Raw genomic sequence first — 6,029 nt, forward strand, 5'->3', positions numbered from 1 at the left:
TTTTTGGGATTATTTTTGAATCAGTGGGCTACCTGTCTTTTAAAAGTCCTTTTCTTGGGCTGAGGTTTCTTTCAGTTTTTATTTGCAGTGCTTGATCTCTTACTATTCTTCATCTGTCCAAAGAAAATTGCTCTGAGAGCAGTTCACTGTTTCTGTGTCTTTAATAATCACGATCCATCTAGAGCACTTTTCATCCCAGGAATCTCAGACAGAAACACAGCTGGTTATATATATCGTATATTTTGTGGAGGTAGATTTGAGTGATCATTTTATTTACAGTGGAGCATCACTTTTCTTTGAGGTAGGGCACAGAGATCATTTAATAAGTTAAGGTAAGGGACTTAACTTTCTTGGTGGCTCAGTGGCTGAGACTCCACGCTCCCAGTGGAGGGAGCTGGGGTTCAGTCCTGGTCAGGGAGCTAGATCCTACATGCTGCAACTAAGACCGGATACAGCCAAATAAATACATAACAGTAAATTTTAAAAGTAACTTTAGAGCCCCCAAATTTGATGTTTGTCTAGAAAAGACACAGTTCCATGAATCTGAGGTGATGAAAAGATAGGAGTGATGGTTGAAAAAGTGGTGAAGGCTTTAAAAAGAATCAAAGGTTGTTGGCCATTGGTTTTGGCAACTCAGCTGAATGGCTTTTGGGTCTCTCTATAGAGAGCCAGGCACTCTGGCTTGGAACTGACATTCAGAGGTGGTTCCTTTTCTGAGTTGACAAAACTGTCTACTTCCCCACCTAGGTTTAAGTGTTTCCTTGCACTCACGAGGCTGAACTAACTAGGCCGAAGCGAAAATGCTTGGCCTACCTGAATGGACAGTCAGCTTACCCAGGGGAAGAGGTGAGGGAATGGGGGTGTGATGAAGTGATGGGAAGGATAGGTAAAAAGATTCCTCCCATGCTGAAATTAATTACGGTGCCCCCCTGTTCTCAAGAAAAGTGTGTTTGGAATTAAAGGGTATGTCCAACAAAGTCATCTCAAAGGATTCACTAGCAGGCAATTATATAAGTATTCTGAATAAATTAAAAATCCCCAGAGGGGAAAACTATTTTCCACTTAATTCCAACCTAATAAGATATTTTTTGTTTTTTTCCCCAAATGATAGTGCAGATCATAGACTTCTGCACATTTTGTTTTTATAATTAAGACATTAAAATGTGTTTATTCATTTAACTTAAACATAACTGTTTAGGAAAAGGCCTTAAGTATCCACTCAAATCTATTCTCTATGAGATGAATTTAATATACCACAGCTGAAAACACTTCAAGTTCATCTAAGGAGGAAGTAAATGGGATTATATTATTATATGTCTTTACAAACTGAAATTGAGTTATATTCTTCCTTCTAAACTCAGATTTCATCTTCTTGAAAAGGTTTGGCCGTGATACTATTTACAAAACCTTTATTCTTCTTACAGATATATAAATATTCCTATTTAAACATTACCCTTTGTGGAGTTAAAAGAAAAGTAATTGGCAGACAGGGATTTGGAGCCATGATCCAACTCTGGCAAGGAAATAGCAAGAGTGAAGCTTAAGTCATTTTTAATAATGTTCTAATTCCAAGATCAATTTAGAATTTTAAAGTTCATTGATCCTAAGCCACTGTATTTTTATGTTCTGACAACACTGTATGCAAAGATGTCAAAAAAAAAATCACTTCTAAAGTCAAATCCATTCAGAGTATTCAAACACTGAGCTGGGTGAAACTTGGCACACAGATATATGCATGCGGGCAGGTAATATAAATTTATAGACATTTTTGCACTCTGCCTTATTTATATCATTTTTATAGCTTAAAACAAACAGCAAGAAAATTCAGAACCTTTCTGTACAGCTGTGTTTACTACCTTATACCTTCTAAAAAGAGAAAGATTCTTAAACAGGCACCCTCAGCTTGAGATAAGAGGTTTCCCTGCTGTGTTGCACAGCATAATCAGTGGAAGGCGCAGTGCCCACCTGGACTTGCATCCCTCTGTGCTCCTGCAGAAGAAAATTAAGGCAACAGAAAGGAAAAGTCAATAGCTTTCCAAGTGAAGTGTAGCTGACGCAGCAATGGAGTCTTTTCTTAAAACACAAAAACCAAAACAACAAAAAACTGTAGACAGAAAAGATACATTACCCTACTTGTACCCAGGATCTTAGTAAAGTCAACTTACATAGTCCATGGGCAGTTAAGCTGATCTTTGCTTCTGCAACACTTAGTTTTATTTCTCTTTCTCAACATAGACGCTTTTATAAATTTATTGTTAATTGAAGGATAGTTGCTTCACAATAGTGGTTTGGTTTCTGCCATACATCATCATGAATTAGCCATAGATATACATATGTCCCCTCCCTCTTGAATCTCCCTCCTACCTCCCACTCTTTCCCACCCCTCTAGGTTGTTACCGAGCCCCCGTTTGAGTTCCCTGAGTCATACAGCAAATTTCCGTTGGCATAGCGGACTCTTAGATGATGCATTTAGCGAAGTAGTATAAACATACACATTCACATCATTTATTGCTGCATCCTGGTATGAAACATCTTCTCAGTTTTACCCCCAATAGATGTATGTGTTTCAATTGGTTACTTTGGAAATCAGGGAACACTTTGGTTGCTACTTCTGCTTTTCAACAGCCCTCACTTTGCAGGCAACATACTATCTGCCTGCATGCACTATTGTTTTTTCTTTTTAAAAAACATTATTTATTTACTTATTTGCACTATTGTTAGTTTAAAATTGGGTTGGAGGAGTGGGTAAAATGAATGAAGGAGACCAGAAGATAAAAATTCAAGTTATAAAGTAAATAAGTCACAGGGACGTGATGTCCAGCATGGTGACTATAGTTAATAGTTTCGTATTGCAGGTTTGAAGGGCTTCCCTGGTGGCTCAGAGGTTAAAGCGCCTCCCTGCAATGCAGGAGACCTGGGTTCTATCCCTGGGTCGGGAAGATCCCCTGGAGAAGGAAATGGCAACCCACTCTAGTATTCTTGCCTGGGAAATCCCATGGACGGAGGAGCCTGGTGGGCTACAGTCCACGGGGTCGCAAAGAGTCGGACATGACTGAGCCACTTCCCTTCACTTTTACTATTGCATGTTTGAAAGTTGCTAAGAGAGGAGATCCTAAGTGCTCTCATAACAAGGAAAAAATGTAGCTGTGTATGGTGATTGATGTTAACTGGACTTATTGTGGTGATCATTTTGCTATATGTACAAATATCAAATCATTATGTTGTACACCTGAAACTGATATATGTATCAATTATACCTCAGCAGAACAAATAAAATGGGGTTTAGGGAATTTTACTTATAAGATCTAGGAATCTTTGAAACTATAGAGGGGAAAGATGCTTTGTTTTTTGAAGCTCTGGACTTAAGCTCCCCACAGAATATATACAGGGATTGCATTAAATCCTCTCCTAAGCAAAAAAAAAAGTAAAAATGGAAATCAACAAATTGGTGAATAACTGATACAAGCTTTGAAAACATTCAGAATACACTGCTGCTGCTGCTGCTGCTAAGTCGCTTCAGTCGTGTCCGACTCTGTGTGACCCCATGGACCGCAGCCCACCAGGCTCCTCCGTCCATGGGATTTTCCAGGCAAGAGTACTGGAGTGGGCTGCCATTGCCTTCTCCGTCAGAATACACTATGGATGCACTATTCTTTCCCTGCACTTTCCACTTACCTCCTTTGTTAGTTGAGTCCGTCACTGCTTCAGGGGTGTACTGTTTTATAGCTTTTTCACACTTGCTGTTTAAGAGTTTCAGACACTTTGAGGATCATGTTATAGAGTAACTGTGCTGGGTCACTGGTACTTAACCTACGCAGTAAACTTGGAGAGAATAAGGAGAATTCTTTAGCATTGAGAAAAAGAGGTGAACTAAAGAGCTCATCTTTGCTCCAGTGATAATACTTTTTATAGAATCGTTCCTGAAGCCAGTCAATCGGGTGTAAAACTTTCGAGAGGATATTTAGTAGTTAAAATCATGTGGTAATTTCCCCTTATCCTACAAGAACAATGAAAAAGATTGGAAGAGAAATAGAAGGATGGAAGACGAGGATAGAAACTGCCAGGCATAAATGACCGCTCTGCTGTTTCAGAATTAGAACAGTCATTGAGGATGGCATTTAGGAAAAACATGAGTCCACCCAAGGACCGATTTTTGGGGGAGCACTTCCCAGAGAGGTCGCAATGAATGGGGTAGAAGGTGCTAATGATAGTTCTAGTCTTTGTGACTTTCTTTTGCTGGGTCGTTAAATTCAACGTGGCCCTAAATACAACAGTTTAGAAAAATGTTCTCTAAGTTTTCTAGTATGTTACTGGGTTTCGTTCCTCTTCATAGTCTGACGGTGAACATTTGGCTTGTCTTTTGCAAATTTTATAGGCCTTTAAATGGTTTTTTCCCAAACGGATTTCGTGTATAATTCACTTCTCTTTTCACGGTAGCTTTGAGAAGTAGCTATGTCAGACTGTTATGGGTGGTCTTCAACTTTTATATATTTGCCTTTCCTTTAACTTGGGCTTGCTCATATTCCTTATTGGCACTCTTACCCAACCCTTTATTGGTGGGTTTGAGCCATGATGTGGTGACATTGCCTGCCAGCCACTACTGTTGGGACCAAACTTTCAGGCCTTGGTGTAAGCAGTGCCAAGTGAATGTCCCTTTCATGCCTCGAGACATCCAGGCATGGAATTTTGGCTCATGTGGGGCTGCCGTCTCCCCCTGCCTGGCCTAATCCCTCTTTCCCTCTTGCTGCCAACCTTGCACCCTTCCCCTGTTCCACGTGTTCACCGTTGGGCTTGCCTAACCCCGTGCCTCCTGTAGGTTAGTGGGCACCTGAGAAAGGGAGCTGCTTGGCTCAGCTGTCTACCTATGAAAGATAAGCTGCCCCCTCCCTTGCGCTCCAGGTGGGTGGGCCAGAGGGAGGCAGAGCTGGTGGGAACCGTTAGGGACTTTCTATTTGTTTAGCTCTTTAGAAATGAATGGGCTTCCTGGGTGGCTGCAATGCAGAGATCCGGGTTCAGTCCCTGAGTCAGGAAGATCCCCTGGAGAAGGGAAAGGCTATCCACTCCAGTATTCTTGCCTGGAGAATTCCATGGCAGGTTGTGGCCCATGGGATCACAAACACTGAGCAACACACATGACTGAGCTGCTAACACTTCTTTTCTCGGAAGTGAATATTCACTTTCAACTACATTTATTTCGAATAAAAGGCATTCCTTAAATACCCATATGACAGACTAGTAAACTGAGGCCCAAAGAGTCTCCTTTAATAATAATAATAATACCTTGAATTTTCTTAGAGTTTTGAGCTTAAAGAATCTCAGCAAATTCTCTATATTTTCCCCCACAGTACTCTTGAGAGATAAGCGGAGCACTGAGGAATCTGACTTCCTAACTCATTGGACGTATGCTGTATGAAACCCTGCTGTTACCTAAGGTTGATCAGAAATTCCCGTGGTTAAAGTGCTGTCTATATCTGTTTTTCTCTTTCTGACTTCATTCTGTATGATGGTTTCCAGGTACATCCACTTCTCTACAAATGACCCAACTTTATTCCTTTTAATGGCTAGTATTCCACTGTGTATATGTACCACATATTTGCATATATGTGGAATCTAGAAAAATGCTACAGATGAACTTATTTGCAGGGCAGGATAGAGACGCAGATGTAGAGAACAGAGCTGTGGGCATGACTGGGGGAGAGGAGGGTTGGGCAAATTGGGAGATTGGGATTGACATATACATACTACCATGTGTAAAATTGATAGCTAGTGGAAATCTGCTGTATAGCACAGGGAACTCAGCTCAGTGCTAAGGACCTAGAGGGGTGAGATGGGGGTGGAGTGGGAGGGAGGTCCAAAAGGGAGGGGACGTATGTATACGCATAGCTGATTTACTATGTTGTACAGCAGAAACTAACATAATGTTGTAAGCAACTAACCCCAATAAAAAATGCTGTCTGTATACACACACCAAAAAATTGATCAAAAGCAAATTTGGTACTCTTTTAATATATAAAATAACAGTATTCAGG

Source organism: Capricornis sumatraensis, chromosome 5 (assembly GCF_032405125.1).
Source record: "Capricornis sumatraensis isolate serow.1 chromosome 5, serow.2, whole genome shotgun sequence".
In the NCBI taxonomy this organism is placed as follows: Eukaryota; Metazoa; Chordata; class Mammalia; order Artiodactyla; family Bovidae; genus Capricornis; species Capricornis sumatraensis.